The sequence below is a fragment of the Sander lucioperca genome, chromosome 12, assembly GCF_008315115.2.
Source record: "Sander lucioperca isolate FBNREF2018 chromosome 12, SLUC_FBN_1.2, whole genome shotgun sequence".
Classification (NCBI taxonomy): Eukaryota; Metazoa; Chordata; class Actinopteri; order Perciformes; family Percidae; genus Sander; species Sander lucioperca.
In genome coordinates this window covers 25,274,243-25,287,842 of record NC_050184.1, presented here as the reverse complement: position 1 = coordinate 25,287,842, position 13,600 = coordinate 25,274,243, and the positions used below count along the sequence as shown (strand labels likewise).

Here is a 13,600-nt window from a genome sequence, read left to right as displayed (position 1 = left end):
CTACTCCTGTCTCCTTTCTAAAGGGCCAGACTGTGGTCTGTCGATAGAATCAGTGGAAAACTGTTTGGAAACCCAAACCTCGGTGAAATTATTTGATTACAACCTCCCATTACTTGCTGGTTTGGAGGCATTAGAAGCTTGCTGAGAAGTAATGATTTCCATTTTGTGTTTTAGTTGTAATACAATATTTGCTGTGGTTTCTTTCCAAGGACAGCGTGTAACAGTGGCTTGATTTTTTGGTTGTTTGGACATTTCTAAATTGACATTGTTGACATGGAAATACAGATAGAATTGAATGGGTGAAAGAAAAAAGGATAGATTTGAGCCACTGTTGAAAAAAAAGTGGAAAACTTGTGTAATTATTTACCAAACTGCCTATATTACCCCCCTCACCAAACCAAGCATAATTCTGATTCTATGGGGAAGGTATGAGTTAGTCAGCAGCAGTTGACTAATTAGTAAAAAGTCACAAAATTATGACCCTGCAGAACAACAGGAGAGAGACGAGGACTAATTAAGGCTACCTTGTTTCTCACCAGCAATTAAAAAAACAACAAAGCTCGGCAAATTTTCCCCCCAAATCTCTCCGTCTCTTTGTCTTTTCTTCTTAAACTATCTCGACCCAATTTATCCTTTTCATTTATGTCTGAAAAAAAGGTGTTCAATCATTTTTATGTCATCAAAGGTTATGAAAATCACAGTGCCATGGCAGGGGAGTCTGGGATGTGAAAGACTTGTATAAAAGGACTTGAGGAGATGAGGAAGAGAGGTTAAAGGAGGAGAGGATGAGGGGAGTTTGATGACGTAGTTCATCTGGTAGCGGGGCATATTTACACCCTTGTGTTTGTACATGTGCATATACAGTATATAGTAGCATTTGTGTGTGTGTACATAAACACGCTCATGTCTACTGTATGTATATGCGCGTGTGTGTGTGTGTGTGTGTGTGTGTGTGTGTGTGTGTGTGTGTGTGTGTGTGTGTGTGTGTGTGTAAGTGTGTGTGATTGGGCTGTTTGGCAGGTAGAAGGCTGTGAGTGCAGCCTGTCACAGCCCAGCCCTGATTACTCTGCACCATTCATCAAAGTGTCACCTCCCTGACAGCCGCTAATAAATATACTGCCACAGACCCCCACTCGCACCTGGCAGCGCACCACATTCACACACATGCACACACACATACACCATACCCCCCTCACCCCCAAAAACACGCACACTCATACTGCCACCCCCAGCACCCCGATGCAGCACCAAACACAGCTCGAATTGCAACACATCTTAAAGCTCATTTGCTAATTGCTGCAATTCCCATCAATTCTGTTTCTGTCTTGTTCAATGTCAACAGGAGCGAGATGATTTAAATAAAATAATGAATTATATAAATAACCAGTGGGGAAACGCGTTATATTCCTCCCTTCCATGTCTTTTTGCCCCGTACATTTTTACTGTCATACTATGGCATATCTTCTCTGTTTTCAATCGTGAGCACAAGCGTGAATAGAACAACAAAAAAGATTTTAAAAAACAAACACACACAAAAGCTTCTTTCCTCCAGCAATACTTAATGGACTGTTGTTTAATGCACAGTGCCCCAGCTGTTCCACTTTTTGCTTGAAAACTTCTCTGCAACTATCCACACTTTCTGTATCACACATTTTGAAATATAGCTACATTGTTTTTTGCTCTCATGTTTCTGTATCAATATTTCTCAGTCCTAGCCACCAAAGTTATTGCAGTGCAAACTTCTCAAATGGCATGTTATTGCAATGTTTCAACAGGCAGCAAAAAAAGCAGATTGTTGCCTCAAAAATGTGCATTTGCATGTAATTGCTGGTTTGCTTTCCCTTATTCTACTTCATTTGTAGTGTGTGGAACATACACCCATGTGGTCATCCTTCCTCTGTTTGTCTATGATTAGGCAGTATGCGCTGCTGTAATGATTTGTTCTCTTACTGTAAGAACGCCGACTCCTGTCTCGGCTCCGGCAGATGCTCCCCGGCTCCCCCTGTTGGGAGACAGATGAAGCGTGTGACTCAACAGGGCTGTGTGTGTGTGTGTGTGTGTGTGTGTGTGTGTGTGTGTGTGTGTGTGTGTGTGTGTGTGTGTGTGTGTGTGTGTGTGTGTGTCGGTGTAACACAATGCGTGGGACTGATCTGGTGGCGGAAGCGTGGATATCGGTATATCCTGCGCTGGAAGGTGTCCTTGCCAAGCTGTGTGTGTCTGTGGGCGAGTGTGTGTGTGTGTGGACAAGAGGCTGTGGGCATGCTGCGCTGGCAGATGGCATTTCTGCATTGCCGGGCCACTCTGGCTAACAGGGGGAGGACAGGGAGAAGGTGGGAAAGGAGGAGGAGATGGAATCTAAGTCAAAGAGAGGGATGGGTGAGGATGGTTGGGAAAAGGAAAACTGTGAAGGGTGGAGTAAGCAGTGGGTGAGGAAAGGGTTGAGCGCATGAGTTATTACAAGGAAGATAGGGTTGATGAGGTGATGAATGAATGCATGAAGAGGATGAGAAGAGGACAGGGATGTCAGTCCTGCCAAGAAACTCCAACTCTTCACAATGTTGCCGAATTCATCCTCCCACACACTTTAACACAATGTTAAAAACAAAAAACTTTTAAAGAATACTACACTCATAGTATACCATTCTTATAATTTTGCTCCTCCAAGCGCGATTCTGTGGTGGTCAGTGTTGCCAGCTGGGCTCCAGTTTGTGCTGTGTGCATATATGCGCATGTGTGTGTATTGGAGAGCGCTGCATGCCTGCTGGGCAGCAGGGCTGGGCCAGGTGTGGAGTGGGAGCAGTGGGAAGATTGGGAACAGTGGGCCTGTTAATTAGAGAGGGGTGATTAATGGGACAGCTGAGAAGGAGCACTGTGTTAGGGAGGACAGATAAAGGAAGGTGGGAGGGGTTGAGAGGGGAAGGCAGGTGGGGGTGCAGGGGTAAACTGTTTTGGAAAGGGGGGAATATGTGATCATGTGATCATGATCAAGTTACATATAATATATATAAAGCCAGTTGCTTCAGTCGGTACTCCAAATGCACAATCTGCGCTACCTAGCATGTCATACGCTAAAGAGTTTTTACCAATGCCAATACATGTGTGTTTGTGCGCTTCTTTGGTGACGTCTGCCTTGGGATCCTGTGTGTAATTGAGATGTAAGAAGTGGCGTTGTGACAAACACTCCTCAGGGGATGTGGCATGTAAACACCAATCATTTGGCAGATGTGCTGTGAGCAAATTGGCAGTGTATTCCCCGTGGCCAAGCCACACACCATTATCAGGATTGAGACTAATCGTGTGCCGTCTCCCATATGAGGAGCAATTAATACACACTGAATCAAACTGCAAGAGAACAGAGTGAGGAGTGGAAAAAGAAGAGGAGATTGAGCGATGGGGAAGAGTGGTGGTTTGTGAAGAGGGAGAGAGGAGCCGAGGTAAATGAGAGAAAAAATGTTTGTGTGTAGTTTGATACATTTTCACTGGGATCGAAACACGCTGAAAAATAAATGCTGCTTCTGGTTTTGCTTTCAGAGTCGCTCTAAGAATTCAATCTTGTTTTCAACTGGGATAAACTTTCTACAAAAGCTCACAGAGAGGAGAATAAATGACAAATGAGGAAGGCAGGACGGGGAACTGGAGTGCAAAAGCAAGAGAAAATTGACTTGAGAGTAGTCGAACATTTATAAATGTATTTCCACAAAGATTTGACACCCTGATAGTTTTACACTATCTGTATTTCTTTAAAGATGACACTTACAGGGAATCATTAATGGGAGGCTTCCCCATTCTCACCTCAATCCAGTCTTTTAGGCATTGTAGGGGAGAGCCTGCACAGCCAGACGGCAAGCCATTATTTCCTGTCTGATTGCTCTGCGGCCAGTGCGATTAAGGAAGAAGAATAAAAGGTAATTTTTCACTGTGATGGACAGAAGGAGGGAGAAAAGTAGAGCTGGTCTTGGTTTAATCTCCTGCAGATGGAAGGAATGAGGGGGGGAATGAGGGCGGGACAGCAGCAAGAAGAAGGAAGCCATCGTTTCAAGGAATACAGTACCTAAATTAATCGTCCGGCCTGATGGCCTTTTGGATAAGATAAGTAGCATTATAATAAGAAAGGCCATATAAAAGAGCAGACGGAGCTGACAAGCCAAGGGAGACAATTCAAAGTGTCTTTTTCTCCATCTCATACACACATACACTGCAATGATTGGTCATTTAACCTACTTTATTATTCCAGTGAAATAATTTTACCCCATCGTAGGGCAGTTTGTGCGTGTGAAAAGACAGAAGGGACAATGAAAAAGAGACGGCTACACGGTGAAAGAATTATAGGCAGAGGACAACAAAGTGAGACTTCTTGGAGCCAGAGAGACAGGAAAGAGTCGGAGCAAAAGAGATGTTTTTGAAAGCTCTTGTAATTCATCACCTTGTCACAGGAAAGCCAGGTTGTGTACGTAATTCTAAGTGGTGATCACAACTTCACAGAGGAGGTGTAGAGGGAGATAAAGTAACACTTCACACTGCTCAATAACAGCATGTTTGTCAACTTTGTAGAAGATTTATTTCAGATACCATAAACTGCCAGAGAGGTTCTGCTCGGAGGAAAAGAAAGGGGACAAGCCGCTATAGTCGTAAAGCAGAGAAATCAAAAGTGCTGCTGGTATGTGAGCAGGTATTTACACTCTTTGTGGTTTTCACATACAAAATACACAAGTGTGAAAACAAATACTTTTGGCATATAAAAGGGCTGCAACTGTTATTGCCATTATCATAAAACTAATTAATTAACTAAGAAAATCAGTGAATCTGCTAATCGTTTCAGCAAACATTAACACTGTGCTACATGCATGCCAGGCAAAATGTTTTGTATATTCTATGACAAAATATTTCAATTTTCAACAATCATTAGTGGCTTGCAAATGAACAACTTCCAATTGAATTAAGATGAATCAGTCGAGTCAGTTGCTTTTCAGATGGATTTGTGATCGATTACAAGCCTTAACATCATTATGTACTCTGCCCAGCATCATCATTACTAAATATGCTTGAAATCAACTCTGTTTTCTTAAGACATTAATATCTTTCATCACCAACAGATACCAACACCTTTCCTCTCAGTGCTGTCCTGGCAACTTAACCGGAGAAAGAGGTTTATCAGCTTGTTATGTCAATATCTGCTACCCCCTGCTTTGAAGTTTTAAGCTTCTGTGTGTGTGTGTGTGTGTGTGTGTGTGTGTGTGTGTGTGTGTGTGTGTGTGTGTGTGTGTGTGTGTGTGTGTGTGTGTGTGTGTGTGTTTGAGCACTTGTGCATATCAGCATACTCTTGAAAAGAGTCCGTCGGCTCTATTGCAGTCCCAGTTTCGCTCCCATTGAGTGATTGTGTGTGTGCGTTTCCCGCAGAGCAAACATGTTAGTTTGTCTGTTCTCACAGTGGGCAAACAGCGAAGGGGGCTCATGAGTGGTGTTAATGGGGAGAAAAAGGAGCGGGGTAAAGGGTAGATTGGGGAGGCGGAACAGGAGGCGAGAGAGGGGATAGGGGTTATAATTTAATGTGGAGCAAGATTTGCATCAGTACTTAATGCAGGTGTTTGATGGTGTTTATGTGTGTCGTATACAAGTAGAAGTGGGTCTACGTCTATGCGTGTGTGTGTGTGTGTGTGTGTGTGTGTGTGGGTGTGTGTGTGTATAAGAGGCCACAGGGCAACCTCAGAGAAACTCCACTAATTGCGACCACTGGGTTTTACCTGAGGGTCTTCTCTGGCTAATATCATTAGCTAATCTGCTGTGTGTTGTCCCCCTTGCCCTCTCCGTCAGAGCGCCCCGCTCTAGTAGCACAACCAGCGGCATCCAACCCCCCAAAAAAAACACTTACACCCCATGCCTCCTTCCCAGAGCCTAATGCAGACTGCTGAGTACGGGCTTGTGATGCTGGAAGGCCCCTGCATCTGGGCTCCACTGACAAAGAAGATTAATACCTCAGCCACACACACACACACACACACACACACACACACACAAGCATGGGCATACATTCGTGCCCACGCAGCAAGGCACCCTCATGGATCCTCTTGTAAATGCACGCAAACACACATGCATTCCAACCTCAATCAAAACCAAAAACAGAGGGAATCGGCGCATCCTATCCTCTCACCACCCAAACTCCCTCCTTCATCCTGCCTCCGTTTCTCCAGGCTGTGGACCACTCCAAGTCTGCCTCCCATTTCCCCTTCGCAACCCCCCTCCCACCCCACTTTAAATAGAATCTCCAGGCCACAGAAAAACAACTTTCTGCTGATGTGACTACTCCTTCATCCTTCCCATCTTTCCCCTCTTACTCCCACTCCCATCACACACCTATGGTTACGGGGAGCACGGCTGAATATGAGCCCTGAGCTCTGATGCAGACGTTATATGTGAGAGGGCTGCAGCGTGCTCCTGATGCCCCCTGTGGGGAAAAAGTCCACAAGGCAAACATGCTCTCACAAGCCGGTTTCATTTAAAACCAACTGCATCCGGCTTGTCCACCGGTTCAAAGTAATAACACATCATCGATGCACAAGAGTACGGCTCAAAGAAAAAGATTCAATAAAGTTTGAATTAAAAGGAGATCATTTACTGTACAACATACGCATTTGCAATAATGAATAAGTGAACTAAATCTGATGTAAAAAAAATGATAATTCTTTGAATAGTTGTTCAGTTTCCACAACTTCCAGACACTGATGTCTAGCTGACCACATACTGTATCTGTTTCAGGGATTTGTAAATGTGAAATTGCCTACACAATATCACCTAAAATATAATTTTTAAAAATTGAGAAAGGTGAAAAGGCAAATGGGAAGCAGTGAAGAACTAGTGTTAAAAAAGGGGAGAGGGTTATTTCCAGATGTGAATTATTTCTTTACCTCACCTCGGTGTGTTCAGAGTGGAAACTCCCAGGCATTCCCCTGGGGGCTGCCAAATGTGTGGTTTGGCCTCTGAGAGAGAAGAGAGGGCACAACCTCCTACCACATTCACCTGTGACAGCCGGCATGACTGAAGGACCACACCTGTCACTGGTGGCAAGGAGTGTTTGCATGTGTGGAAATTGAAGTGAACAAAAAAATTGTGCAACAGAGTGAACCTTTTCACTCGGCTGCACAATTTTCAGGGGAAGGATATAAAACGACAGAGAGAGAGAAAGGGAAAAAGAGAGGCAAATGAATGGAAAAACAGTTGACCGTAGCGTTAGAGCAAAGGATCAGATAAAAGAGTGATCACTTAGGCAGGGATTACTCTGGCACATCTCTGCACGCCTAAACGCTTCCCTGTGTCAGCACATTGGCTGCTTGTCAAAGAACAGAAAGAGAGAGCGACAGAGAGACTGAGACAGAAAGACCAGTAGAAGGGAATCTTCATCTGCGTAGAAACCACACAAAAAAATTAAACGGTCAGGAAAAGCCGCAAAGGAAGAGGGTGACGAAGCCGCAGTCCTGGAGAAGTTGACAATGCAACCGTTTATCTGCACGCTACATCTCCGACAAAAGATGGTGATACAGGTGAGTGACACTTTACTAAATAAGCAGAAACAACCAGCAGACACTTGCATACGGATATGGAACTTTTAGAGGGAAAGGCCAGGCTTTTATATCAATTAAAAATGAGAATAATCCAGGTAAAATATTTAAGAAAGAGAAAGAGGGGAGACTAGCAGTTTGAAGGATGCAGTGTGTGTACACACACACGCACGCACGCACACACACGCACACACACACACATTCCTGGCCTAGGTATTTGAGAAACGACACTCAGTAAATGCCAGTGCAGTGTTGAGAATGCTCATAAATTATTTTTTTCTAAACTGCTTTTGTATTACTGTAATGGAGAGCAAAGAGCAGGGATGTCATCCTTCTTATCATTCCAGTATCATTTGTATCTTTTTAAATGTTTTGATTAAATTGTTTCAATAGAAAATCCTAGGTGATACATTTATTTCCTTCAGAAAACAAATTAGATGTATTGTATGAAGTAAAATCGTGAATTAGAAGATCTGATACTTGTTTCCAAATCCTAGCTCATATGTTAACCAATTATAATAAGGGATTTTAATGTTTTTTTTTAACCTACGTATCATTTTTAATCTACATTTCATATATTGTATTTCAATTTCATTCGAGTGCGAGTCATGCACTAGCGAGAGAGTTTACACAGAAATAGCAACAAAAGTGGTTAACTGATTTGATATCAGGCTTTATAGCTTCCATGAAAATATATCAAACTGTCTTTTAGACTGTGTGTGTGTGGGGGGGGAAGCAGAGAAAATGTAGGTAATATCAATTTAAACAAAAATAATAAAACACTTTTACCATGTAATTTTACCATGAGTCATATTTCAATATCAGAATATAAAGGGGACCATTTGTGAGCATTATAAAAATGAATAACTACAGTGGGAAGTGTCATGATCAAACTTGTAATGTTGTTTGGGGTATATTGTAGGTGTATTCTTCCACTCTCTTCGCCCTATCGGACCGGGATTCCATGTCCTTATAAATAATTCATTTTTTAATCCGATTTCCCAGGGCGATTCTCAGTGTGTTAGTCACATATTCAATAACGGTGCGCGGTGAATAATCTGGCTGTGTTTCCGTGATTTTCCCCCATGTTCTGCGGGGGGGGGGGGGGACTGTGGAGGAGGACGATGGAGGAGAGGAGTGAGGTGCATCATCAGTCAAAATCCCTACAGGTTGACAATGAACAGATGCATGCATTTCTACTACACATCCATGTTCAGGATTACTTGTCTCTTTCATCTGGAGCCTGAACATCAGCGCTGTCTCTCCTAGCGCTCTCTCACAGCTACACATCTGGAGGGCTTGGGATGACTTGTTCAATGATTAAACATTTTCTCAATTGACAATGAGAGGCAGGTCCAAGAACAAGGAAAATGTGAAAAATACAGGGCATTGTATAAATATTTCTATCATGTATTGTAAAAGATTTTTTTCTTCTTCTTTTTTTTAAAAAGGTCTCCTTTCTCTATTTTTCTATTCTTATGGATTTGCAGAAAAGCAAATAAATAAATAAATGAAAAATCTAAATCAGAAAAACATCAAATGTATTACAGTCCATAGTTTGGAATTCTTGTTCTGGGATGATTTCCAATGTTTTCTCATGGGAAAAGTGGAAAACAAGACATGATTTATATAGGTGATTAAAATGTATGGAGAAATTTGTCTTTAATAATACAGGACAAGCTTAATATATTGTGGACATTTCTTTTTCTCAAAGTACCACAAACTTGAGAGTGTGACACAAACATTCTGAGTGGTGAAGGAGTGGAAATGCCTCACCATACCACGCCACTGTTTTTCCCCCCACAGTGCCCTGGGGCGCTGTTTCTTCCAGCCACACAGTCTGGCCACAAACGCACAGACAAACATGCAACTGCAGCTCACCAAGAACTCACAACACAGCAGACACCAATCTCAATACGTTGCCATTTTGTAGCTCTTTCTTTGAAAAAATATGTATCTATGTTACCCTAATATGATTTTTTTTCAGCCACAGGCAAGTGAATCGCACAACAATAGAGCTGAGAGGGTTTGTACTGTGTCAATATAAATAAAAGCAAAAGCATCAGATGCCACAAAGATGGAAAATTCCACAACAAGAAACAATGGGTTTGAACGGTGTGCTACAACTGAAGAATGTGCGTGTGAACTTCCACATGAATGGACAGCTAAATCACAGTCCATTTTCTGCTAAAGGCTGCATGATTGAATGACTGTCTGTAACCTAATCTTAGTAATGAAACCAGCACGGCCGACACAGAGAGTTAATAGGTCTGGAACCAGGATTTTGTTTACGTGCTGCTTTTACTGTGTTGAAACTGAGAAGACGCATCTCAAACCTTCTGAATTTGTGTTTGTGTGTGTGTGTGTGTGTGTGTGTGTGTGTGTGTGTGTGTGTGTGGGTACAAAAGCAGAGAGGGCAAAATGTGCATCAATAAATACAGAATTAGTGCATCTTGCTAATTCTGAAACTGCCTAAGCAAGACTAAAATGATATCTCTCAAACACCCAATTAGTGCATTTACTTATGTCCACTCAGCATGTTTGTTCATACTCAATGGCATTAAGTAACTAAATATGAAGCGATGGACCCAACTCCTGAAAAACCCTCATCTATTAACTATATTATCACACAATGCTTTGTAACTAAGAAACTTAACCTCTGACCATTCAGTGACATAACCGGAGACACAGAGTTAATGATAAAGAGTTCTTGAGGCAGGATGTTGTGTGATTGTAATGGGAGAAAAGGAAGACTGACTTTTGGCTTCAAATTGGATCGCTCTCTGGACAGCAAGTGCATAACACACACACACACACACACACACACACACACACACACACACACACACACACACACACACACACACACACACACACACAGCTGAAAGCAGCATGAAATCTCAACAGTTGGCTGGACAAACCTAGAGCACCCCCTAGTGTTGTGTTTCCATTAATCCACAGGGCCACAATGATCAACAGAAAAAAGTGTTTTTGGCAATGACACACACACACAGGTTTTATTACTATATTAATAAGACCACAATAATACAACTTCCTTTCAAAGATAAGCTGGATCACTTCATATTTTTTCAAAGGAGCACAGGGGTATGCCTTTCTTAAAAACCTTTAACATTTTTGGTTTTTGATCTAACCAAGCAACATATTCTTATAAACTGCAAGAGAAGTTCACGCTTTATTTGCAACTTCCTATAGGCCATCACTTACATTTTTCATTGGTTCAATCATGGTAGATCAGATTTGGATGATTTACTTATTTTTGGGGCAAAAACATTTCTATAAATCAATAGGTTACAGCACCCCAGACAAAGGCTGACTTGGGGATTTTCTCTCAGGCTAGCAGGCAAAGATCCCAGTTAGGTTTTGGGAGGGTTGAGTGTGATAAAAAGCCTTGCCCGGCGTCCAAAGCAAACCCTCGGCTAAAGCCTAATGTGTGTTTCCATCCAGGCTCGTGTAAATGTTTGTGATTAAAAAGGGAGATATGAGAGCCGAGGCGTTTCTGCAATCTTGCACATCCTAATTTGGTACTGGGGGAGTTAACACACCTGCCAGCTTACTGCTGACGAGGGTGATTTCTCAACTGTTGTTGTTTGTGCCGTCAGTTTAAGGAGAGACGAAGACAGTGAGAAAGGGAGAAGTCCAGGCTGGGCAAGACAGAGCAAACACACATGCACACATACAAAATACACCGTATACACACACAGATCCCAGGCTGCTGCCAATAACAGGCCATCCTAACATGTGGAAATGTTGACTGCTTGATGATTGATGGTAGTTATTTGTGGCTTTCTAACCCTCCTCTTTTGCCTCCACTCCCCCCTCTTCCTCCTCTTTCTTCATCGTCGTCCTCCTCTGCTCCGTCTCATCTTTGTGCTGTTGCACCCCTCCACCCCCAGACAGTGTGAACATGATTAATAATGTGTAATGTTGTGTAAGCGGCCTGCTGTCCATCATTCCACTTGGAGGACAGAGATGTGAGCTCCAAACAGTGAGTTTCAGGTACTGTGTAAAACTGCGGACACAAACCTGATCTAAAATAAATCAGGTTATATAAAAAATATGAACTTCTAACAATTACATACCACATCTCTAAAGGGCTAAACAATGTAAACACTTTTGTATTTGTGTATATTGTGCCTGTGAACTTTTAGTTCAGACAAAAAGTGTTGGATTTGACAGTTTCTGTAAGAAAAGTTTGGTTTTTCATTATGTATATCTATATTTAGATGTTGGTATGGGGACAGACATATAAAAAAAGATGTGAATACAGAGACAAATGAATAAGTGGCAGTGTAGTTCTGGGTGTCTGCTATTACTGCCACACTGCCAGGTCCCCATCCATCACTCGCTAACACTGTGCGTCTGCGTCCGTGCGTCTGCGTGCGTGTGTGTCTGTGTGTGAGGATGAACCCGGGGACTAACTGGAGCCAAGGTCAGATTGTGTGTGTGTGTGTGTGTGTGTGTGTGTGTGTGTGTGTGTGTGTGTGTGTGTGTGTGTGTGTGTGGAGGAAGAGGAGGTTAAGGAGAGAGAAAGAGGAGAGGACATCAGAGGCCACAATGCAAGTTCCTCATCCATCATTCTGTAAGACCAAACTTCAGAAGAAGGAAAGGGAGAGGGGAAAGGCAGAGAGGAGATGTTTTCTCAGAATGATTCTGTGCTCCCTTCCTCTTTTCCTCGAGTAATCAATGAGGCAAAACGGTGCCTGCGTTGTTTCTACAGCAGAGCCAGGAATTCCTGTTTCTTTGACTCACCCTCTTTGGCCAACAATCATCCTATTCTCTGCACGACCCGGTCTACAGACAGACAGGGGGAGGGACGGGGAGAGAGAGAGAAAGAGAGAGAGAGAGAGAGAGAGAGAGAGAGAGAGAGAGAGAGAGAGAGAGGGGCCGGGGGCGTGGGGGGACAAGACAGGACAGGGCCTTTAGTCTAGAGATCATTACCTTTACATTATTAATGTATGGCCAAACCACAAAGGACATTCACAGACAATGAGGAAGAGAGTGACTGCGTCTCTGCGCTCTACAGTGAAACCAATAGGGAAGGTTTCTGAATTCAAGTATGTGGTGTGCACCCTACCTGACCATACAAGACCAACACTTAATAGAACATTCAGTGGAAAATTAATACTTTTTTTTTAGACCAAAATTTGTCTGTAAAAACTGTCAAGTACTAAAAGCTGATTGAAGAGATTTGTAATCTTATTCTTTGGTTGGAAAGATCCCGATTAAAATCCTATTTTGCCAGACTATTTTATTTTGGCTTTTCTTTCGTGACCGATTTATTGAAACTGAAATGTTTTGACAACATTTATCATTTTAGAAGTTTGGCGGCTTTTGTTAAATGAAAAAAGTGGGCTTTGCAGAAAAATATATTTTTATTTCTAAAAGTAACTTGTTGAAAAAAATATATATACATTGTTTTGGTATTGGTGCCGGTATCATATTGACACTAGTACAGAATAATTTCAAATGACAAGCTATTATATTTATACTATCTACATTTGTAGAAAATAATGTTTAAAAGTATTCATGAAGATACGTACGTCAATGTATTTCTTAAAAAATAAATAAGCAAAAAAAACAATGTAGGTATTACGTAAAAAAAAGCATGAAAAAGAAAATCTGTGTGTGTTAGGCATAAAGCAGGTTTGGCAGACACTTTGGTGGAGCTGAGAGCAGAATTAAGGAGTGTGCTGTATGTTTCATTAAATGCTCAATATATCTTGTGTTTTCTGCATCATTTAAGCCCCATTACAGAACAGTGGCACTGCTTTAATTTCTAAAGTGCCTTTCAAAAGGCATCACCTCAGGCACTGATTCCTGCTCTCTCTCTCTCTCTCTCACACACACACACACACACACACACACACACACACACACTGTGCGTGAAGTCGTATACACACTTGCACGCACACAGATGCATACGTTTGTGCTAACTGCAAGAAATGCGGGTGCCCACACTCCTGCATTTACACTCACACATACAACAAATAAAGACAAACACAAAGCCTACACTGTCTTATCTCCAT

The 13,600-nt window shown here is 42.2% G+C and overlaps 1 long non-coding RNA gene across 2 annotated transcripts in view; it reads right to left on the bottom strand.

The window, feature by feature from the left end:
• Positions 1-1,608: 1,608 nt before the first annotated feature.
• LOC116062122 overlaps positions 1,609-13,600 on the bottom strand; it is a 37,522-nt gene continuing 25,530 nt past the window's right edge. The window contains exon 3 of one of the 2 annotated variants that reach the window (XR_004107885.2): positions 1,609-2,002. This is a non-coding gene — a long non-coding RNA (uncharacterized LOC116062122). Of the gene's footprint in view, positions 2,003-12,323; positions 12,366-13,600 lie in introns of those variants that run through there. The other variant, XR_004899027.1, reaches the window with a different exon arrangement.